Below are 25,052 nucleotides of genomic sequence, written 5' to 3' on the forward strand. Positions count from 1 at the left end.
ATAACAACAAGGTGAAAAGTAGCCATGTGTGGAGCTATGAAAGGTCCTTTTTACACATCACATCCCTTCTCCCTTGAATGCATGTGAAAAAGAGTTCTAATTCAGTTGTATACAGGAACCAACTCTCACTTTCTGGACCTTACTCTTTGTTCTTCTTTCTAGTTTTCTTTTCTAGGCCTATTTCTCTTTGTTCCAGTATTTCCTCCTTTATTTCTTTTTTAAGATTTTTCACTGTGGGTCCCTTTACTCTTCCTCATTCATTCATTGCTTACTAGTTAGGTACTCGAGTATTGTTCTATGAGTTGGCAACAGAGCCATTAATGAAACAGAAGACCCCTATCCCTGGGGAGCTTCTGTTCTGTGGGGGGAGGTGGAGGGGGAAAATCAAAATAACAAATAAGAGAATTTCAGGTAATGTTCAGAGCTGTGAAGGAAGTGGCCAATGTGGTGGGAGTGGGGAAAGGGTGGGCCACTTTAGATAGGATGCAATGTCTTCTAGAGGAGATTAAAATTTACTCAGACCTGGATTATAGGGAAAGGTTTAGCTAAGGGGAAAACATTCCAGATCGTGCAAAGGCCTTGCTATAAGAACCAGTGTAGAAAGTTGAAGGAATGGAAAGAAAGACAGTGTGGCTAGAACTTGAAGTATGAGAATGGGTGGTAAGACGTGAAGTCAGCTTGCAGGGCCAGATCACATCAGGCCTGGTATTGGAGGTGTCTGAATTTTATTCTAAATGCAATGGGAAGCCAGGTCCTAGCAAGTTACTGAATCACTTTCCCAGAGCATTGACTACCCATAGTTTTGGTCCTTTGAATTCTCTGTAGGCTGGTCCTATAAAGATACATGGAAGACATATTACATAAGACAGTGTGAGACACCAAGAAAGGTGCAGAGACTACTTCACAAGACAGATGCAGAGACTGCTTCACAAGACATCTTTGTTCTCTTCCATCTTTCTGACACCTTAAAGCTACCCTGTGTGTCACATACTTAGGCCATCTGTTCTTTTTGATAAATTGGTTCTTTTTGATAGATATATCATTTGCTTCTGGATTTTTATCAGTTTTTATTCCCAACTTGTTAATATAAGTGCTTTCTGGGGAATAAGTTAATTCTTTTGTATTTTTCTGTAGGTTGCTAGGAAAAAGACCAGGAAAATCTGTCATTCTAAACCATAGATTCCCATCCATTGCAGAGTGATGATTCAGAACAATGCTGCAGTTCAGTTACTGGAGTGACATGCAAGCAACACCACTTCACCACTGCATCTGTAATATATGTACTTTATTCCCCTTTAGTTCTATTAAATTACTAACCATTATTGACATAGCCCTAAAGGTTTTCCAATAATTTCCTACCCACCCACCCCCCAAAGACTCCAATTAATAAGCAATTCTCAGAAAATTTCATTATAGTTGGGATAAAAAACATATATAGCTTTAAATTACCCAATTTTATATCATGTGTTGCTGTAACTCACAATGCATCATAGTGCATGTAAAAATCCCACAGTAATCAATTTCAATTAAAATGCCTCTCCACCCAAATTAGGTTGCCAATTAAATAAATTCTCCTAAACAAGGACTGTACCTAAGGTAAATTAGATCGATCCTTTCACATTGGTATTCTCTAGTTGCACTGTAGTATTCTCACCACTTTTTTTCAAACAGTAATAAAAAGAATCAGTCTACATGTTTCTGTTTAAAACACAGCAAAATCAGTTATAATTCCCTATCATGTGTATGTTTGATGTTTTGTGTGTGTGTGTGTGTGTGTATACTTCAGCTGGTATTTTAATATTTTAATTCCCCTGAAAAGAAATACATAGAAAGAATCATGGCTTTTCAAAGGATTTCCTTTTAGGCATGTTACTTACAGAAGTAGGATTCTCTTTTTTCTGGTTTTACCCAAGCAGGCAAGACATTGCTGATATTCCAGTTTTCACACCATCCAGTCTATGTAGATTTCTTTTTAGGAACATGTTTGTGCAATTCCTTTTGTCCTTCTCAATAAAACTCCTCTATCCAAAATCCATAGTCCTCTGGGTTCTGCAAAATCTTGGCTCTGTCTAGCTCCCCATGGGATTTATCATCAAGGTGGAGGATTCCGCCATCTTCTGTAATGTACATGTAGAGTACCTCCATCTTGAGCAAGAAAAGGAAAAAGCATCTGCGTTAGCTTTCTGTCACTGGGAAAAGATAACTGAGATAATTAACTTAAAAGGAGGAAAGGTTTACTTTGGTTCCCATGAGTTTCAATCTCTGGTGATTTGACCATGTTGCTTTGGGTCTGTGATGGCGCAGTAAGTAATCATGGCGGGGGTACATGACAGAGGAGGATGATCACCTCATGGTGGCTATAAAATAAAAGAGAAAATTGAGGAGGCTGAGGATCCAATACCTCCTTCAAGGGCATACCCTCCATGGCCTAACTTTCTTCCATTAGACCTCACTCCTGAAGGTCCCACTATCTCCCAATAGTGCCACAGACTAGCAACTAAGCATTCAGCACATGGACTTTTAGGGGGCATTAAGATTCAAACCACAGCAGCATCTACATTTTAAAACTTATAAAAAAAATTGCATGTGCTCATGTCATGTTAAAGTTTATATAGTTTTGTGTTTTATTCTGCAAGGAAATACATCAAACAAGTTAATCATAAGTAAGTTTAAATTTAGCAGTTTATCTTCATCTTAATGAATGCCTAAATCCTGTTAGCCACATGCATTCAGATGACTCAAAGCTTTTTTTCTTCTTTAATTTAGCCGAACTGTTGGCTGAAATGCCCTAATCTGGAGAAATGACTCCCATCTTTGAAACAGAAAAGGCTCTGAAGAGATTAGAATCACATTATCATTCATTTTACCAGATAACACTGCAGGAAGAAAAGAGCTATTTCAGTCAAACTAATTCCTCATTGTCACACTTGAAACATTAATCCTCAAGCAGAGGCAGACACATGTTAAAATTCAGAATTGCACCTCAGGACTCCTTTAGGACAAATTAATTTTTGTTCCATTAAATGCAGCGGGTGTCACATCTCATATATCAATTTGTGTTTATTAAGTGCCTATGGGATGGCAGGAGCTGTGCTGAGTGACGGAGACACAAAGGTGAGTGAATAAGACATGCTTACTTCCTTTCAGAACCTGGTGTCCAGTGGGGGAGTTAGGACAGTGAGGTGAATTGTGGGATGTCAGTATCACAAGGTGCTGTTTGTAAGTTGCCCCAAGGCACTGAAACTTTAAGATACCCCAAATTTCCTCAACAACTCTGCAAATTCTTTGTGTGTGTGTGTGTGTGTGTGTGACAAACATACGTTTTAAAGAAGAGTTGACTCTCAAAGGACTTTACTAGTTCAGATATGACTTACCTTATTGGCACATAGCATGTGAACCCCCAAAGTCCCAGTTTCTTACTTCTGGGAACCTGCAAAAAGGCACCTCATATCTTTGCACTCATAAAGAGCTTACTAGCTACAACTGTTACACAAGAATCTATTTTATCTCCCCTTTCCTGTTCTGGCTCCACACTGCCTGCCAAGCAACTCTACAGGGCCCCCTCTCTCACCCCTGCTTAAGGAAGCTCTTTTGAGAATACTGGTACTGTACCAAGGAGACTATTTTTCAATGTTTCCCCAACAGCCACTTCCCCAGGCTAGGATAAACTGTGGCACAGCAAGGTCAGATGCCAACATCTTCTTACAACTAAGTTTATTTCTTGCTGTCACAAAATCTAATAAAGATCTAGGAAACTCTCTAGAGCAACTGTTTTCCATGTACCAACACAGCAATTTAGGCTGAGGGACCTTCCACTGTCCTACAGCTATCTCATCAGAAGCAGAAACCCTCCCTGGTCAACCAAGCAGGGCTAAAAGAGATAGTTTAACGGTTACTCACCAACTCTTTGCTTCAGAATACAATGGTCATAACTAAACACCATGGTTCTGCTTAACTGCAGAGGGTCAAAAATGCAGAGAGGTCTTATGTATGTTTGAAAGTGGAGGAGAGCAGATTTTGGTGAATTCTGGTAATATTTACTTGACAAGTCATGACTGGGTTCTAGGAAAAGGTGAAAACCATTGCATTGTTTGGTGCCTGGTCCTCAAATCAATGCTACTTATACCCAGAATCTCAAAATGTTTTCATGAGTAAGCTCTATTGTTTGGTTCTAATTTCTATTTCTATAGGGGCACTGACCTAGCTCAATGGTGGGAGAAAATGTTGAATGATCTCCACTCACAGATACTGAAACAAAGGTAGTCTATTCCATTTCTACCTATTCTTTGAACTTCAGTCACTTTGACCCTAGTTGCCATCCTTCTGTTTTAGACACAATTTTTGACACTTTTAAAAATCCCTTTTTGGATAAAAAATCTTATTTAGGATTAATTATAGGAGTGTCAGGGTTTGGTTTGTTTGTTTGTTGTTTTTTGCTATATTGAGGATTGAACCCAGGGCCTCACACTTGCTAGATAAGTGCTCTACCACTGAGCTCACATCTCTTCAGGGACTCTGAATTGAGGGATATGCAGATAAGAACAATAGCCAAATGCTGTTTATCAAGTAGCTTTTTTTTTTCAGCAAAATTTTAGAACATACAGATCCTACAATTCCTCAAAACATTCTCATTGCTGCAGAATCTCTATAAAGGGGAAAACTGAGGCAACTGAAAAACAGAAGTTGCAGTTACAAACACTTCACCACAGAAGATGGCAAGTAGGGACATGAAAAGATGTTCTACCGCATTAGTCACTAGGGAAATGCAAATGAACCACAATGAGAGAGAACCACACACCCACAGAATACCTCACATTTTAAAAACCATACTGGGTGCTGATGAGGCTGCCAATCAATTGCCTCTGTACACAGTGTGGAATTCTACACCACTGGTAGGAATATAAAGTCGTGCAGCCACTTTGCAAGACAATAGGCTATTTCTTGAAAAAGTGAAATATACATCTATCATTTGATCAGATCCAGCCATCGCACTCTTAGTTATACGCCCAAGAAAAATGAAAATATATGTTCACACGAAGACTTGTATGTGAACAGTCATAGAGCTTTAATTGTAATAGCTTCAGTCTGGAAATCACTCTAGTGTCCATCAGCAGCAAATGGACAGATTAAGGACTAGTCATACAATGAGATACTACTTGGCAATGAAAAGGAATAAATTTCTGACGTGTGTAACAATATGGATAAACCTCAAAATAAGTATGCTCAATGAGAGAAGACAGATTTTTTTTAAGATTATGTATTGTATCATGTAATTTATGAAACATTCTAGAAAATGCCAACAAGCCACTACAAAGATAGGATGCCAGTGTTGCCTCAAGATGAGGATGGAGTGGGGCAAGGCAGGGAGAAAAGGTACGTTAGGAAACATTTCAAGATAATTAATACGTCCAGTACCTTGATTGCTGGGATGATTTTGTAAGTGTATACATGTATCAAAACTTAGCAAGTTTTACACTTCACATACATATGCAGTTTATTATGCCAATTATATCTCAGCGTTATTATTTAATAAGATTTTTATATAGTGGTTTTTGCATCAGCTAAAGATGAAAGACCTGGCTTGCAAATTTTCATTAAGTTTTAAATTACTTTTTGGAAACTCTCCTAAAAGTTCAGGTGAGCAGACAGGAGAGGTGAGTGCGCTGGGTTACCTGTCACTCCACTGTGTTGTTATCTGTTGGTTTGTTCACAGTTTCTCTAATGAATTCCTTCAAAAAAGTCCAGGTTTAGAAAAAAGAAAACAGTGGGAAAAGCTTTTAAAATCCATTGCATCATCTGATCTTAAATGCCCACTAGCTATTCCATTTTTTGAACCTAAGATTATATTAATGAGGAATTTTTCAAATATACTACATTTTTGAATTGAAGTTTCCCTCAGTTATCAAAGACCCACCATATTCCTAGCTTTCTCAACAGTCTTTTTTTTTTCTTCTCCTTTTTTTTTTTTTAGGGGTTGTGGTACAAATGAAGTATATTGATGGCACACTAATCATCAGATGCATTCCAGTTTCTAACATATTCAAAAGGAAGGTTTGGCATAGTCATTGTCACATGTAGTCCTAGGGTTGTGGAAAAGTGTGCGCAGGGCCACTCTTTATAAATTCAAGTTGCCTGGGCTGTGGTCTCAGCACGAGGGCTAGACTCAGGCATCAATCATCTTAAAGTAGAAGCAGGACACTAAAACCCCAATTTCATACTGAACACTGGCATCTTTTCCTATTTCCAGATTCCACAGAATCCCTGATGCTGAGATTGTAGCCAGAATCCAGCTTATTTCTTAAAAATATAAATTGATATTCACTTGTTTATTCATTCACTCAACAAAAATTCACTGTGTACCTGGCACTGTTCTAAAGATAGAGCAAGGAATAAGACAGATGAGGGTTCCAGATATCATAGAGCTAATATTCTAGCAAAAAAAAAAAAAAAAAAAAGTTTTAAAAATATGTACAGATGGAAAATGGTTTGGATTCACTGTAAGAACAAGCAACACTGTTTAAGGGTATAGAAGGTGTGTGGGCTGTTTCTACTAAGATATGGTAGAGGCTTCTCTGAAGGAACAGTGAGTGATACCAATGAGCAGGCTGTGTGAACATCTGGAGTGTAGGATCCCAGGCAGAGGCACAGCAAGTGGCATAAGTTCCTGAGGTGGACCCAAGCTTGGTCTGTTGAAGGAACATTGTCTGTATGGAGTCAACAAGAAAGGGGAAGTGACCAGAGATGAGGTGGAGAAGCAAGGTCTTATAGGCCACAGAAAGAAGCTGGCATTTTATTCTAAGTGTGATGGGAAGCTGTGAGGGATGTGGAAGGTTTCTGTATCCTCCACTGGAAGTGCTGAAAAAAAAAAAATCTGGACACAGGTTGACACCAGCATTCTTATCTAATCGCTACTTCAAACACCCAGATTGCTTCTGTTCTACCACAGAATAGAAAAGTAGAGAGAAAACTGCATTTATGCTAGCAATCAAGAAAAGAAAATAGTCACTTGCTAGAGACATAGGCAGATTTCTACACGACAGAAAGGGAAAAAAAAAATGGCTATTCCTACCTATTGCATCTCGGCTATAAGAAGGAACAACTCAAAAGAGGCCTGGGGCCCAGCACAATCCACCCATTTATTTTGGAGCTAGTACTGGAGGTAAGAGGGGAGCAAGAGATGGGCTAGGGGCATGTCTACACCTCCCCACAACCACTCCAGGACAGACTACCCAATACTAGGGGTTGTACCAAACAGGTTCTTCCAGTGTCACTTACTGTCACCATGCCTTTGGTAAGGCTAAATATGCTTGGCAAATATCTGAGGTATTGCTTTGGCTGGTTGTATAGATTCAGCCTGCCACGACTGCAGCTAACTTGAGTCACAATCACCACGATGACCCCAGAGTAACACCGGTTAGCTCTCCCCATGTATTTTCATAGCAAATTATAAATAGACAAATCCATTAGAGTGTCATCAGAAATATGTGTGACTCTTAGATATTACTCTAAGATACACCAGGTACTTTCTGGCTAGAATGAAGTCACTTTTGTCCTCTCCTTCTGACCCAGGTCTTGCTGCTGCTCAGGACCACACTTCTGTCACTTAAGTCTTGAATAAATAGCACTCTAAGCAATCCTGGATCTGTCTGCCTCTTTTCTTCAGTCTCATGGCAACTTCAAGTCAGTTCTCATGTACTGGGATTTTTTTCAGAACACTGGTACCCAACAGGTCCAATCTTGTCAGGCAAAGAATAAAGACATGGGCCAAGCTATTTCTAATTACATAGCACACAAGAAATTGAAGTTCTGCTATGTGTGAATGAAGTTCCCAGCCACACCCACTTTTGGACCTGGCTCCTTCCACCCTATATCTAGATAGTTTGATGCCTAAACTGTCAAAGAAAGTCTCAAATAAAAATTTGGTTATATGTTCCTTCATTTGGATATTACACAAACTCCGCAGGACTTCATCTTAACTTTCCATGTAAGACAATCAGAAACTATCCTAGGCCTCCTTTTATAAGACTGTGCAAATGGAAACATTTATAGGTGATAAAAAAAGATAAAAGAGAAGAAAAAGAAGGGACTCAATCTAGGAATCAGAAAAATATCTCCCAATGAAATATAGCTCCTATGACAAATAAGACATTTTAGAAAATTTCTAAACTGAGTCTTTGCAAGATTCAAAAGAACCTTGAAACTTCAAATCTAGAGCACAAAGTCATGGAAAAAGGATCTAGATGGGCCAGTGAGCTGTGGAGAGTTTGAAAAATATGTCTGGATGACAAGTTTCTGAACTCTGTCTTGCCAACTTTTTTTTTTTTAATATCATGGTAAGTACATGTAACTTTAACCATAAATTAATTTATTTTTATTTATTATTTATTGTGGTGCTGAGGATTGAACCCAGGGCCTTGTACATGCTAAGCACTCTATATAGCTCCAGCCCTTAACCTTTAATTTAAAAAATAAGTAAATAAAATATACAAAAGTGTTAACCACATGGAATTTCCAAGTCATACAAACACAGTTTTTCCCTCTTTGGTCATACTTGATTTGGAGATGAGGGTTTGATAAAAGATGGACATCACAAAGCCAAACTTTTACTCATATATTTACCAGTTGACAAGAATGGACCCCATTTGTGGTGGGAATAATCCCTTACAGACAGTGACTTCCCAACTACTATCACAAATTTTAAGAATTGTGAAGTAGGCTGGCTTCTATTAATAAAATTGTAATGAAAATATAACCTATTGTGAGGATTCAATTGAGATAATATACAGATATACACAAAATATCTAGCATATAATGACATTCACATCATCATATCTATCATATATCTCCATTCCACTCTCAGCCAAGAGAATCACATGCAGAGCCCTACTTATTATTATTATCTCCACCTTATTCATTAGAATGACCTCCTTTCCATGTACTAAAGAAAGCACTTGGGTTCAGTCCCTAATACCAGACACACACACACACACATTTTGTATGTGTGCTCTTAGCTGCAATTCTATTTTTATTGGTGCAAATTAATTACACATAATGTTGGGCTTCATTATGGCATACTGGTACAAGCATATAACACAATTTGATCAGTTTCAATCTCCAATGTCTCCTCTTCCCCCTCCCCTCCACTGTCCCCCCTTTTCCCTTCTTCTCTACTGTTGGTCTCCCTTATACTTTCATAATGTCCTTTTGTTTCCCCTACTAGATTCCATGTATGAGAGAAAAAACATGACACTTCTCTTTTTGAATCTGGCTTACTTCACTTAGCATGATGCTCTCCAATTCCATTTATTTTTCTATAAATGACACAGTATTCTTCTTCATGGCTGAACCCAACTCCATTGTGTATACAAACTACATTTTCTTTATCCAGTCATCTGTTGACAGACACATAGGCTGATGCATAACCTGGCTATTATAAATTGTGCTGTGATAAATATGGATATATATATGTATATATATATATACATATATATATATATATATAGAGAGAGAGAGAGAGAGAGAGAGTAGTGTAGCTGGTATTTCTGGTTTTGGTTTTTAGTAGAACCTCCGTACTGATTTTCGTTGTCTACCACCTTCTTTCAATACCTTGGGAAATGCCACCACTCAGATGACAAATTATGGCAAAAACACCCAAATCATTATGTCATCTATCCTCCTGAGTCAAGCTAGAATAACTATACTAGGTGCATCCTTTTTCTGCCTATGGGGCTTCACTCTCATTTTTGCCTAGTCTTTTAAGTGGAGAGAGCAATTTTTTTAAGTAGGAGGGAGATCCCACAACTTTCCTCCAGTGCCAGCTGTGGGGAAGCAAAGAGGGAAACAATTCAAGGGAAAATGCCTAAAAGAAGAGATCTCCAAGTGTGTGAAGCATCAAAGCAATTATCCTAAGCTAGCTCTGTTTATGTTACCTTTACCCTTTGGAAATGGAGTCTTTTCAGGGGTCAGAGGAGAAAGCCTTGAGCTCCCTCTAGAGGATAAAGTGTGAGGCACACGCTTCCCCAGACTTCAGCCCCTATATTTAACAGAGATGTCAGCCGTTCCCCATAAGAGGCACCAGATCCAGCCTCCTTGCTGCCTTGGGCACCTCTTTCTTACAGCACTCACCCCATCCTTCACTTACATCAAGTGCTGTCCTTGAGGGTAACAAGACTGTCCTTAAGTCTTCTTCATCCATTGTAATGGCTCCTGGTAGATAATAGACCCTCAGCAACTGTGTTTGTTAGAGGAATGAAAGCATCCACGGAAAACAAAAAACACTAAACTGCTGGAAGGCCATGCTTTATATTGCAATGCTTGTTTATTTTACCTATCTTCTTTTCTGTTCTGTCCTCTATCTTTATTATAACGAATAACTTAAGCACATGCAATACTTAATTCTCATCCTTCTGCCTGCCTTTACTAGAGGAGAAGCACATTCAAACAGATGAAGTGAGTAGCTCCAGGTAACAGCCAGGAGGGATTAGAATAATGAAGCAAAGCCAGGTTTTCCTGACTTCAGATTCCACAATCAGTTATCAGTGAGGCCACTTTACTGTTTCCTTTGGATGTTTTACTGGCTTCAGCTTAATTTCTGCAACTGCCTATATGCACAAATGCACATTGCATACAAATTGGTAAAATCGAGATAACTTTGTCTGGTTTCCTGACTTATAAAAATGAACACTGATTGTAAAACCAAACAAAATAACACTGGTTCTCAAGCCTGATTGCACATTACAATCATCAGGAGGAATTTTTACCAGCACCCAAGCCTTACCCTGAACATTCTGACTTAATTGGTCTAGCATTCAGATGCATAACAGACTTTTTTTTTTTTTTAGAGAGAGAGAGAATTTTTTTTAATATTTATTTTTCAGTTTTCGGTGGACACAACATTTTATTTTATGTGGTGCTGGAGGATCGAACCCAACGCCTCGCACATGCCAGGCGAGCGCATTATTGCTTGAGCCACATCCCCAGCCCCAGACTTATAATACACTGAGAACCACTGAAATATATAAAAATGTAGAGAACAAATGTTGAATCTTTTATATCACCACTCAGAGATAACTACCACTGTTGACATTTTGGTGAATTTCTTTTCTGTTTGCATGGAAACTCACTCCAACATTATAAAAAATATATCATAAAAAATATTTTGTAATGTGGCTTCTTTTATTTGTTTGGTTTTTGCTTGTGTTGTGGGGCTAGGAATGAAACCCAGGGCTTCACATATGCCAGGCAAATGCTCTACCTTTGAGTTACACCTCCAGATAATTTGTTTTTTTACCCCACTCCTCTGCCTCCATTATATACAAGTTTTATACTTTTATAGTATTACACTGTGTACATATTAATGTTAATACAATCACTTGAAAGCTCCTACTGATATTCATATTTTAAAAATTTATTCTGTTAAAATCAACCTTGTACACATTGCTGTGCTGCTAGTCTTGTTAATATTATTTAATTCTTCAATCTGATTTATGCTTCAATATAGCTTTCTCTCCTCACCTAAAGGAAGAGAGGAGAAGGAATTGGGGGAAAGATACAAAGACAAGTCCAAGAAACAGAAAACCTGGTGCTTTTATATCCTTGGCTCACTTTGGACACACTGGAATGATGAGGATGTCTCCTCTAGCCTGTTTCCAGGCATGTCAGTGTGTGTGTGAGACCAAATACTACCCCACTTCCTAACCAGATTCCCCTGAAGCCTTTTGTGTGGTCCAGGGTTGGGCATAACAGTGAGTGATAAGCTCTTTATCCTCTGGAGGATGGTTCACAACAGGTAGTCCATTTGCCACAAGAGGTCACTAAGGAATAGAGGACCACAGCTTCTCTAAGAAACTCCTCTGGGCTGAACACATAGGTTTTTAGGATGTCTGTTGGTAGGGATCATAGTACCATAGTGATCTGTAGAACACCAGGGTCCTGGATTTACTATAGACACTGCTTTGCTGCAAGATCAAAGGAAGACCTTTCTTTCCACAATCACACCACAGCCATTGTTTCAGGAATTATCTTGCAATCCTAGAAAAGCTAAGGAAAGAGAAGGGATTAATTACATAGACTTTGGGGTCATAAATACAGTGATTATATTTCAACTCAGTAACTATTTCAACTCAGTAACCCTTTAACAAGTGAAATATACTTTCTAAGCTTCCATTTCCTCATCTGGGAAAAGGTAGTAAATATGGTATAACTACTAAATAGGAATTAAAATGTTTGGTACATGTTTACAGCTAATTAAATGTTAGTTGTTTTGTGTCTACATAGAGGAGGGGAAATGAGTTTGAGGCATTTTAAATTAGAGGGGCTAGTGAAACATCACAATGAAGAAAATAGCAAGAGTATATATGTCTTGTAGTATGCATGTATGAAATATGCATATGAAATTCATATGCATGCGGGAACTACAAAACATACATAGTCATACACAGTCAACGTTTAGTGTTAACTAAATAGAGAGGTATTCTTTCTTATTTATGCTATCTGGCAATGTTTTTTGTTTGTTTATTTGTTTCTTTGTTTTGTTTTTGTTGTTGTTGTTGTTGTTGTTGTTTTAAATGGACACAATATCTTTTTATGTGGTGCTGAGGATTGAACCCAGTACCTCACACATGCAAAGCAAGTGCTTTACCCACTGAGCTACAGCCCCAGCCCTGGCAATGTGTTTTGAGAACTAAAAGTGTTCACATCAGTCAGGAAGCAAAATGCAGCAAAGATCTCAAAATAAAACGTCTTTAGATAGAAATGTTTTTCAATCTCATGGAACACCCAGTAGGCAGGCAGTCTAGGGCTCTGCTCTCTGCTGGTTTTATGGGTGTTTCCTGTGCTTTTGTCACACAGGGCCCTCCACTCAAAAGGGTTCAAGGTTTGCTATTGCCATCTTGAAAGGTTTTAGTGATTTTAATATTTAAGTTTGTGTTATAAGTAAAGTCCAACAGGACAATGGAACATGCACCTAATCAAGGGAATACACGGCATAATATGTTTGCATATGGTGTTGCCTCTGCTCTGTGAGCGGAGACTTGCAGAGGACCCTTGATGCACGAGAATGCAGGAGAGTCTCAGGGAAGGAGTTACAGGGAAGATACCAAGCATCTGGAAAGGCCAAGCTTTCCATTCAAACCAGAGCTTGCTTTTGTTCCAGAAAAAAAAAAAAAAAAAAAGCCATGGTGTGGTAAGAAACATCAACAATGAAGAGACCCTATCCCATCCTTTCTTCTTTGTGTCACTTTCTTGTATTAGCCAGCCACTTAACTTGAAAAGGATGACATGGCAGGGAAAGGGAAAGATAGCGCAGCCTGCACTTCCTTTTCCTCTTAGTACTTCTTTACTCATTAGTAAGTGGAAGGTAGAGAGCGCAAGGGAACATGTGTTACCAAGAAGTGGAATAAAGAGGTTGAGTTTTGTGCAGCCTTTCTACTCTCTTGATACGAATGAAATGCATGTGGGGACTACAAGACGTAAGTTGTATTGTTTTTGTGATTCCACACACAGGTTAAATGTTCCCGTATTTGTATTCAAAACTGGCATAGCACAATATAGAGATAAGGGGCAAAATTCATACTAATGATTCAAATTTTAAGCTTTCTTAACATTAAACAGCCATTTAAAAATCAAAAGAGATACTATGGAAGAAAAAGAAACTTTATATTTTGCTACCTTTTTTTAGGCACTGGAGATTGAACCCAGGGGAACTCCACCACTGAGTTACAACCCCAGTCCTTTTAATTTATTTATTTATTTTATTTTGAGACATGATCTCCTTGAGTTGCTGAGGTTGGCTTCAAACTTGTGACCCTCCCACCTCAGCCCCCCAGGTCGCTGTGATTACAGTCAAGTGCCACTGTACCCAGCTAATTTTACTACATTTAATGGCACTTTCCCCTTCTTTTGGACCAGAACCCCACATTTTCATTTTGCACTACCCCCACAGGTTATGGAGCTCTCCCTGCTGCTACCTTCAACATGTGACTTCTGGTCATATCTAGCTCAAAAAAAAAAAAATGAAATGACATCATCTGGGTATGAAGGAATGCCTGTCCCTTGTTAATTCTTCTCGGGTGTTTCCTGGTTCTGTTTCAGCCCCAGTCACAGAGCTAAGGGGCTAGGAAGGAAACAGACACGTGGAAAGATGTCCCCTCGCCACAGCTCTGCATCCCCCTCCATCCTTCATCCTCCCCCACTCATCTGCAAGTTCACACTCAGCACATTCCTAACTCTTCACAGATTCCTCAGTTTGATTCTTCCTGACAGTCTCAGAGAAGACCTTTCCTTTGAACTCACTTACAAAGTTCTCCCTTACCTCTCCTCTGGTCCTCCCAATACAACCTTGGGACATGCTTAAAAGAAAAACCAAAATTGTCCAGTAACACCAAAGGTAGCTTTTAAGTCTAGTGAGATATGTGAAAGGAAATCTCAAGGCTTCTGTGAGTGGCTTGTTGCTAGCAAAGTCAGTGGCCCTGCCTGGTGTAAGTTGCCCTGTTTGGAGATTCAAGGTTCAGAGATGAGCTGGGGGTACCACCTAGTAGAGAAAAAGCAATTCAGATCTGTCAAGGAAATCTGCAAGGGAGGAGGGGAGGAGGAGAGATTCGAGGGGCGAGAAGAGAAGTAGAATTTTTAGCAGTAGACAGAACAAAGGACTTTCAGGGATGTAGAAGGTTGATGCTCAATTTTAAACTGCCACCTTGTAATACTTGATCCTCTCTGGAAACCTTTATGTCCACAAAAAGACTTTGTGAAAATGAAATCGCATAGTTTTTTTCCTTGCTTTTTTATGGAAATCAAATGAAGGGATCAAGTTTCCCATTATGGAAAGAACAGGGTAGGTGTGCTGGGGCTGGGTGAATTGGACTCAACTGATTGGGTGAAATGAGAAGCTCTTGGCCAGAGTAATCTCAATAATATAATACCCTGCCCCTGGAAATTTTCCCCACACTGGGGAAAGGTACTGGACTTTCTGTAGTTATAGGATAGAGGTTTGAACCAATCTTATCTGGATATAAAAGGACAAGGAGAACCCAGCTGAGCTCTGAACCTATTTGTGATCATGCCTTCTCTTCTTTGCCAGACCCCTGTCAATTGGGATGGTGGCTTTTGCAGAACCGCTGTAGGCAGCTTCCCTCACAGCTTCCCTCAGGGAGGACAAGGGGAAATGAGCATCTTGAGAAGAAACCTCCGAGAAACAGAATGGAGGAGGGAAGAGGATACTAAAAAATTACTGGCAAATTTGCTTTTACACAGTAAGAGCTCTCACAAGAGATGGCTCCAAAATATAATTATCTTTTAAGAACTGGTTGTCTTTGAATCCCCCCTCCTGCTTTCTTTCTTTTCTTTTTTCAGTATTGGATATGGAATCCATGGGTACTCCACCACTGAGCTACACCTGAATACTAAGGTACATTTTTCTTGTTATTGTTATTGTAATTGTTGGGTTTTGTTGTTGTTTTGAGACAAGTTGCTCAAGCTGGTCTCAAACTTTTGATCCTTCTGCCTCAGACTACCAAGTTCCTGGGATTATTACAGCCTTCTTCCTACTTTTTTTTTTTTCCAGTACTGAGGATTGTACTCAGGGGCACTTGATCACTGAGCCACATCCCAGCCCTATTTTGTATTTTATTTAGAGACAGGGTCTCGCTGACTTGCCTAGCGCCTCACTTTTGCTGAGGATAGCTTTGAACTCTTGATCCTCCTGCCTCAGCTCCCCGCCCCCTTCGCCCACCAGCCACTGGGATTACAGGTTTGCACCATGGAGCTGGCTCTTCCCACTTTAAAAAATTTTTTTTATCTTTTATGTTTCTATTTATTTAAAAATCTTTGATTACTAGAATAATTTGTAGTTCTTGGAGAAAACTTGGAAACCGCAAGAAATTATAATGAAAGATCAAACATGACTACTCTTCTGGTTCATATATACATACATACATACACATATATATTTCTTTATAATAAGGATCATAATGCACAAAATTTCCTTTAACATTTTATCCTCATTATTTTTCTTGCCATTATGTCTCCTTAGTTGACATAATTTTAATGTTTTCAAAATACAAATAGTATATCAAAGGGATATGCCAACATTTACTTATCATTAGATCATTGAGTTATATTCCCAGTCCCCCAATAATGCCAATTTTAGTAACACTATAATATAGTATTTAATAACACTATAATATAGTATTTAATAACACTATAATATAGTATAGCCTTTAATTTTTTTCACTGAGGCACAAATCATATTTCAAACTTGGTTTTTCTTCTTTCACACATCACTGACTTTATCCTAGTCCAATTCACCTCTGAATGGACAAGTCTTCATGTCTGTATAACCAAAAATCCACATTCATTTTCGACTCCCACAATCCAAATTCTACCTAATAAAAATCTTCTTAAAGAAGAGTAGTCTTCTTTTTTTAATTTAATTTTTTATTTATATATGACAGTAGAATGCATTACAATTCTTATTACACATATAGAGCACCCCCAACTTCCTTAATAAGACTCTTTTGGTGCAAGAATTAAAATTAAGAATCAAAAAATCAATAAATGGACTCAAACTAAAAAGTTTCTTCTCAGCATAAGAAACCATCTGTGAAGTGAATAGAGAGCCTACATCTTGGGAGCAAATCTTTATCCCTCACACATCAGATAGAGTACTAATCTCTAGAGTATATAAAGAACTCAAAAAGCTAGGCACCAAAAAAATATTATAATAATAATAATAATAATAATAATAACCCAATCAATGAATGGGCCAAGGACCTGAACAGACACTCCTCAGAAGAAGATATACAATTAATCAACAAATATATGAAAAAATGAAAAATGCAATTAGAGAAATGCAAATCAAAACCACTCAAAGATTCCATCTCACTCCAGTCAGAATGGCAGCTATTATGAAGACAAACAATAAGTGTTGTCGAGGATGAGGGGAAAAAGGCACACTCATACATTGCTGGTGGGACTGCAAATTGGTGCAGCCAATCTGGAAATCAGTATGGAGATTCCTTGGAAAACTGGGAATGGAACCGCCATTTGACCCAGCTATCCCTCCCCTTGGCCATACCCAAAGGACTTAAAAAACAGCATACTACAGGGACACAGCCACATCAATGTTTATAGCAGCCCAATTCTTCCCACTTTTAAAAGTGACAGGAAATCAGAGGGACTCTATTCTCCCTTGGTGAATGACTCAAAGAAGGGCCACCGAAGAGAATATCAATAGAAGGCAGGACCAGGGTAGGAAACAGATTAAAAGAGAGTGACTCCTCCCTCCTTTTCCACTCCACCTTCCACACCAGGGCTTCTGCCCCTTGGTCATGAGCATTGTGCATGCAGCCTCCTGCTGGGAGGCCAGTAAAGCAAAAGTAAAGCAAAGCTTCCCGGGCTCCTTGCCAGGGAGATAACTTGTTCCAAACTCTTACTTACATCTCCAGATGGCAGCCCAACAGGCGGGTGCTGGCATGCCTGGGGGTTGGTGTGCCACAGAGGACATGCTCTCTCCACGCAGTCTGGCCATGCACTTTGAACAATGTGACACAGGGGCTAGTGAGGTGAACCTGTCTGCCCCGTCTGGAAGACTGGCTTCCCTGCCACTCAGTCTGCTCCTGATTCAGAGGCATGGGTGTGTGGCCACATCTTGTGACCTTATCTCTTTCCCTCATTCCCCTTTAATACATTTCCACAAGTAAAATAGCCATTGTCTTTATTCTTCTCACACCTGCTTCCACCTCTCTCCGTCTCCTTCTGTGTATAAACTGGTTCAGGTAATGGCAGTAGGCCCCTACTACCCTTCAAGTGGGGGATATCTCTTCATGGGTATGGGTAAACAACTTTGGGTTGGACTCAGGATTCAGCTTATTTTTCTACATATTAGATGGAGAAATATTTTTTAGGTAAGAGTGAGATGGGAAGATTCTGGATGAAGGATACAGGAGATAATGAGATTGGGTACTGTGGGAGCAAACATTTTGAAATGTTTGGTGATCAAGAGGGAGAAGGGAACTTGAGAATTGTGGGGAGAAGGAATGATGACGATGGACAACAGCTGTTATGTTCACAGTACTTACCTTTGGCCAACATTATGCTTAAAACCCTATGATTGGGCTGGGGATGTGGCTCAAGTGGTAGCGTGCTCTCCTGGCATGTGTGGGGCGCTGGGTTCGATCCTCAGCACTACATAAAAATAAAATAAAGATGTTGTGTCCACTGAAAACTAAAAAATAAATATTAAGAAATTCTCTCTCTCTCTCTCTCTCTCTCTCTCTCAAAACAAACAAACAAACAAACAAAACCCTATGATTCATTATTCAACCCAATCCTCTAACAACCTTGTGGGGTCATTTTTATTATTATCCTTTTACTAATCAGACTCAGAAACAATTAGAGAATTTCTCCAAAGCATCATAGCAAGAAAGCTCAGAACTGGAATTTGAAACAAGTTCTATCTGACCTCAAAGTCCAAATTCTTAAGGACTGTTACATTAACTCACCAAGAAAATTTATGGGTGGACCTTCAAGAAAGAGAGTTGAATTTGTAGATGACTGAATTAATTACCTGGGAGGGTGAGCAGCCCTGTCCTTTATTTGGTGGGAGATAATGTGGCACCAAGGTGGCCACAAGCAGTTGACTGGTGTATCATCTGCTTAAGCTACTGGCCCTCAGCAGTCTGAGCCTGTACCCTCCCAGCCTTCCAGGATGGCAGAGTTCTGGATCAGTTCCAGCTGGTCCTCTTCATTCCTGAAGACTGCTAAGGTGGGAGGAAACAAATCTGAAAAGCAGGAGGAAATGAGGCAGGAGGCTAGAACCTTCCCGTCTCTTCCATGCACGCCCAGATTTTGAAGATCTAGAGTCAATCCATAGCAACAATACTTTCTGAAAGAAAATATTTCACAGTTGAAGATTCTTATGTTTTTGTCTTAAACTATTTCCTTTGCTCCAGGACAACTATGTTTCAAAATCATGCAACTTTAAGATATCAGAGCATGAAGAGAACTTTCATTCACATAGATAAAAAGCTCAAAGCTTGTGGAGAACCTTAGACTCCTAAGCCTGTGTTTCAGTTCCTGCCTGGCTGCTTACTAATGGCACGACTTTGGGCAAGATATTAGATCATTCCCCTCCTCTCCAAAACAATGCTTACCCTTCTAATAAATGGGGATTAGTGGTGCATTGTATGGGAAGTGCCCTGTTAGGCGGAAGTGTTCAGCAAATGGCAATGCCCTCCCATGAACAATGCCATGTAGCTATCAAGAGTAGCGTTAGGGGCTGGGATTGTGGCTCAGCAGTAGAGCGCTCGACTAGCACGTGCGAGGCCCTGGGTTCGATCCCCAGCACCACATAGAAATAAATAAATAAAATAAAGGTATTTAAAAAACACAAAAGAGTAACCTTAGGTCCCGAATCTTGCTTCCTGATTCTCAAACTGTGTGTGTGTGTGTATGTGTGTACTCAACTCACCGTTTGTGCTATAGGAGCACAGAACTATTCTGTGAAGTAACATGAAGTGACTTTACAGTTATGTAGGGCTTCCTAGATGTCAAAGCACTCACTCATAAAAATAAGCACCATGTAATTTAGGCAATGCAGCAACACAGGAGGGTCGCTATTTCTAGGCCCACTGTACACAAAAAAATGTACACAAAAGGAAAGGGAGGCTGGGAGGAGGGGCTTCCTGCAGCCCTGTGGCTGGACAGGAGCAGAACTGGACCTAACCTTGTGTTTCCTCATTTGGAAATTTTTCCTCTTGCACACAATGTTTTCCCACCTAAAGGCCCACAGTTTTACCAAAGAGATAAGGAACAGTGAAAGAAATATTGGGCTGGGGGTCATAAATGACATAAGTAACCACAACCTGATTAGATAGTGAGAGGAAAATTGGACTTTGAGACGATTGAGCAAAAGGCAAAGAGAAAACACTGACCAGGTGGTAAATAACCCAATGTGAGGGGTTGTGGGAACATGGGGATGGGTGGCCAATGAGGACCACAGTGTAACTCTTTCATGTCACATAAATACTGGTCCCTCAGTAATTCTGAAATTGTTTCCTAATGATTCTGCTTCCACAGCATCCTAACTGCATCTACCCATTTCCTCAGTGAAGGAAAACCTCAAATTCTTGATGAATGAATTCTTGATGAATAATGACTGCTGATTTCAGAGTCTTGAAAACATCCCAAACATTGAAGCAGGTTATAATAAACAAGGAAATACCCAAATCACAGACTGAAAAAGATATTTTTAAGTTCCAGCCATGATCCCTACGGTTGTCTTGTGTAGACGTAGCCCCTTTTCATCAAAACTCTTTCTCCATTCCAAGCTTCAGTTTTACTTTCCAGTATCAAGGAAGGTGATATTTCTAAGTCCTGGAATATGAGTACTCTCACGTTCACTTACCTTGGATAAAGAATTTACACAGGCACTCTACTTGTACAATGCAGAGAGTTCAGATTTCTTAGCAATGAAGAGTGTCTAAAAATTTGCCATGAAGAAATGGAAGGTGAATCCTGACTCTTCAATTCCCATGTTGCCCTGAGCTTCATTATGGTGCCTTAAGACTATATGCTCCAATTCTGAACCTTTAAAAATGGGTGAATTGTATGGTATGTGATTCTAATTTAATGAAGCTGATACATTAATAAAATAATTGAAATCAGGGTTTTAAAAAGATATTTGTACATACATTCATGTTCACCATATCATTATTCACTATAGCCAAAAGATGGAATCAGCCCAAGGGTCCATTGACTATTCAATGGATGAAGAAAATGTGGCATACGTACAAAATGGAATATTATTCAATTTTTAAAAGGAAGGAACTCTGACATATGTTATGACATGAATGAAACTCCAGGACATTATGCTAAGTGAATTAAGCCAGTCACAAACACACAATTACGATTTCAAGGAGAACCTAGAATAGCCAGACTCATAGAGATAGAAAATAGAATGGTGGTTTCCAGAATTTGGGTGCAGAATGGAATGGAGAGTTGTTTAATGGATAGAGAGTTTCAGTTTTGCACAAATTTTGAGATTGGTGGCAGAACAAAGTGCATATACTTAATGATACTGAACTGGACACTTGAAAGTGAGTAAGCTGTAAATTTTATCTTATGCGTATTTTAGCACCATATTTTTGAGGAGTGGGGAACTATGGTTCTTGTGTAACATTGCAGGGGAGCTGCAATCTGGATTCCCATGAAATTCCAAATGAACAATGATAGAAAAGCTTTCAAATCCTAGTTATAATAAACAAGGAAATACTCAAATCAGTTTTAGAAAAAGCAAAAGTTATATTCTACTTGTCAATAATTTCAAAGATCACAAGGATATTAATTATAAGCCAGTTACTCTGGACTTTTTTGAGATTGAAATTCATGCATTAATATATTTATTAATCCATTTATTCAACAAAAATTGATTGGGTACCTGCTGTATTCCCGACATGGGACTGGATGTTGGGCAGACAGTGGTGAAACATCGCTGGTCCTTCCCTCTTGGGTCTTACAGATGAGCAGAAATAACTGGTATGAAGCATGCATTGGCCATGTAAAAATCTGGAATAGGTAGGCTTTTCTTAGTCTTTTCTCTCATGTTACTTCAGAGTCATCCATGAACACTACAGTAACAATGACAAACACAGCCACCACCATAACCACCACCATAACCACAAAAAAATACTTTTTGTATTCATTGGTTTGGTATGATTTGATTCTTGACCCCAACACTACCTTTACACCCCTGGTGTTGTGAAGTGTTCTAAGATTGAGTCACTCTTACTCATTTTATATTCTCAACAAAATATATCCTTTCCAGAAGTTTCCACAGCTACCCAAACACTCTACACACAGAAGTTCAGTAAAGAGTTTTTCAACTAACCCTCTCTCCATAATCAAAATCATGACTGCTGATTCGGAGTTATGAAACCATCCCAATCACCAAATCGGAATGCAATTCAACAAGGAAATACCTATATCACAGATGGGGGAAGGTATTTTTAAACTCCAGCCATGATTCTTCAAGTTGCACTGTGTAGGTGTGGACTTCTTTTTATGAAAGTTCTTTCTCATAATATAATAATCCTATAGTGAGTATAACTCCATGATACATAAAATTTACTTACATAGTCAAGTTTTTTCTTGTGCTGGGTGCACGAATACACTTAACTCCATGGCCTGATGATTGATTTTGTATCACATTCAAACCAGAAATACTTGGAATGGGGCAGAAAGTGAAGAATACGTTGGCAGTTGTTGAAGGTACTGACAGTAACGATTATGAATGCCATCAGTGTATCACCTTTCAAAATAATCAATAATTGGAGATCTCTAAATCACAGGTGTGTTCATATTTACCTATTTCATAAAAATCTATCCTATGCTAGACTATTAATGTTATTTAATTCATGCTTCACAATCAGTTTCTAGTGGAGGCCTTACTAGTCCTTTTACCAGATGGTGAAACTGGACCAAAAAGTGAGGACTTGGCTGGGGATGTAGCTCAGTGATACAATGCTTACCTAGCATGCACAAGGCCCTGGGTTCAACCCCCCAGTACTGTTAAAAAAAAAAAAAAAAAGAAAAGGTTGGGAAATTCTCCCTTGTTTCTCAGCCTCCAAGTCCCATGGTATTTCAATCTTGAACATTTGACAGGGCTAGGAGGCTTTTTAAAAAAACAGCTCCAACCAACAAAACAAAATAAATAATCTGTTCTGCTTGGAGTCCTTCTTTCTCTAAGATCCAGTAAGCCCTTAGCTTTGCTTTCTTGAACTTTGAGTTTCAAAAGCACATCAATCCCTGGAGGTGGGCAAATGCTGATGGGAGAGGAGCAGCAGCAGGCGGTAGGGTACTGCTCAGGGCCAGCTGTACTCATGCTCCTCTGACGTGCCTGGCCAGTCTGCTGTTCACGTGAAACTACGCCCAGCATGACCAGGGACACCTAGGTCTGCCGACGCAAGGCATTCCTCTCTGATTAATGCAGGTTTAACATCCAAGGTTATAAACTACTGAGAGGCAGACAGAAAAAAACTGATCTATGCTGTCTGTGTTCACTAAAATGTGAACAGGTCTGCTTTAGACCATTGACTTGGAGCAAGACATAGTCTGCATGTACCTGTCTTATGACTCCAGACAAGTTATTTGCTCTCTCTGAACAAGAATTATTTTGTGCATAAAGTGGGAGTAACAGACCTTTCCTAAGAAAAGTGATAAGGTGGAAGATCATGAAGAAAAGGAACCAAGTGCACCACAGAGCCTTAAAAGAGAAAAGATAGCTATTGTGATTGTCATCTTTGTAACACAAATAGTGGCATCTCTCAGCAGGTAGAATGTTTTAGCCACAGTTCTGACCACCCCAGCTTGGAACCCCAAAGGCCATCACTACACCCACTCTCCATTCTTCATCACCATCTGCCTCTCCCTTTTTTTTTTTTTTTTAACAAATCCATATGTCTCCAGATGAGGTCACCTTGGTCTCAAGAATCGAGTACCATGTTCTTAAATGAGCACCAGGTGGAGGTGGGAGAACCAGAAAATGAAGTCAGAGTTGCTGATGAGAACTCCACCTGATGTCCTCAGGACAGTCTTGGTCAACACTTCCCTCACCAAAAGAGCCCCAGTTTTGTGTTTCAAATACTCCAGTTTCTTCAGTTATCACATACAGTGTCTAGCCCTTCCTATTTTGAGAAACTGAGCTTTAACTATATTTGGAAAGCCTAATTCTCTTGCTTCTTTTCCCTTCATTTTATTGCTATTTCACTTTTTCACCAAATAGATCCTAATGTTAATATTATGGTCTGCACTATCAACCACTTTAGTTCTGTTTTCTTTTGCTTTCCCTTTTATGAGTTATTCCAAAAGAACATGTTCCAGAGAATTTATGTTTTCCTATAATCATGGCCATTGTATTATATTTTAAGATTTCTCCCTTTTATTTGCCTCAGAAAGCACTTGATATTTTTCCTTACTTTCTAAAGCAATTGATTTTGATTTAATGCTCAGGAAAAAAATCTTTTTGTAGAATGAACTGATACTTAGTGCTGTACTTGGGAGTGCTGATGGCTTTGATCCAACACTTGGACTTTACTTCTGGTTTTTACCAACTTTGAAGACAAAAGTATAAACGTTGAAAGAGAATGAGAATAGTGTAAAAGGTGGTAGCTTCTGGCTCTCCTCCATCAGGGAGCCCTGCTTAATTTTTGTAGACTGGATATGATGGGAAAAATATGTTGTAGATGGACATAATACCTTTATTTTATTTATTTATTTTTATGTGGTCCTGAGGATTGAACCCAGTGCCTCATATGTGCTAGGCAAGTGCTCTATCACTAAGCCACAACCCTAGCCTAAAGATACTATTTTTTAAAATAAAATGGTTGAATTTTATTTTCCATCAAAAAAATCTATACATAGGGAATTCAAAATACAGAATCTATTTCCTCTTGTGAAAGATCATTCAAATTTAATTATAGAGTAAGCTGTTGGAACTGGCCACTAATGAAGCATTAAAGATAAGTTATGAAAATACAGGACTGATTGTTTAATTTGGAAATATGATTCTTGAATGCCTACTGTAGTATAAACTCAATGCTCCTATGAAGGAGGAATTCTGCTTTTCAGAGGAGGAAATTAAAGCTCAGAGTAGTAAAATAAATAAATAAATACATACATACCTTGATCATGGTCATGTTTTTAGAAAGTACTAGAATTAAACTAATAAGAATTCTTCCCAGGATCCCTTGATGGGCCCTAGAGCTCAGTCATTCTCTAGCTGCATGATTTAGGGGACTCTCTCGGAGTCCACCATTCCTCAGCTTCCTCATCCATAAAATGTAAGGTGTTGACCAGGGGTCATGTGTTCTAAAGCCAGCCTGTGTAGCTTTAACATTCTATGAGCCTAAGGAGGGTGTGGACATGATTTGAAGGATTGGTTGCTTATGAACCAACCACAGTTATTGAATAAACACCTCCCTACCAGGCCAAGGTAGGAAGGGGAGGGAAAAAGTTAAAAAAAAAAAAAAAAGGCTGATGAAAAGGCTATAAAAACTGTG

The 25,052-nt window shown here is 39.1% G+C and overlaps 1 protein-coding gene and 1 long non-coding RNA gene across 4 annotated transcripts in view; one reads left to right on the plus strand and one right to left on the minus strand.

Moving 5' to 3' along the window:
* Positions 1-5,182: 5,182 nt before the first annotated feature.
* Positions 5,183-25,052, plus strand: part of Aldob (aldolase, fructose-bisphosphate B) — a 31,847-nt gene continuing 11,977 nt past the window's right edge. The window contains exons 1-2 of the mRNA XM_015492250.2: positions 5,183-5,189; positions 7,256-7,266. The gene's annotated coding sequence lies outside the window, so the exon portion shown is untranslated. The remainder of the gene's footprint in view (positions 5,190-7,255; positions 7,267-25,052) is intronic.
* On the minus strand, positions 11,443-24,895 carry LOC107147744. 3 transcript variants are annotated; one of them, XR_007340678.1, is made up of 6 exons: positions 24,675-24,895; positions 21,434-21,561; positions 18,563-18,776; positions 17,434-18,180; positions 11,905-12,039; positions 11,443-11,514 (listed from the first exon to the last, which is right to left on the minus strand). It is a non-coding gene; the product is annotated as an uncharacterized LOC107147744 (long non-coding RNA). The 3 variants fall into 3 exon arrangements; XR_007340677.1 differs by having other exon boundaries at positions 11,443-12,039; positions 24,675-24,894; XR_001504195.2 differs by lacking the exon at positions 17,434-18,180 and having other exon boundaries at positions 11,443-12,039; positions 24,675-24,880.

Source organism: Marmota marmota, unplaced genomic scaffold (genome assembly GCF_001458135.2).
Source record: "Marmota marmota marmota unplaced genomic scaffold, marMar, whole genome shotgun sequence".
Classification (NCBI taxonomy): Eukaryota; Metazoa; Chordata; class Mammalia; order Rodentia; family Sciuridae; genus Marmota; species Marmota marmota.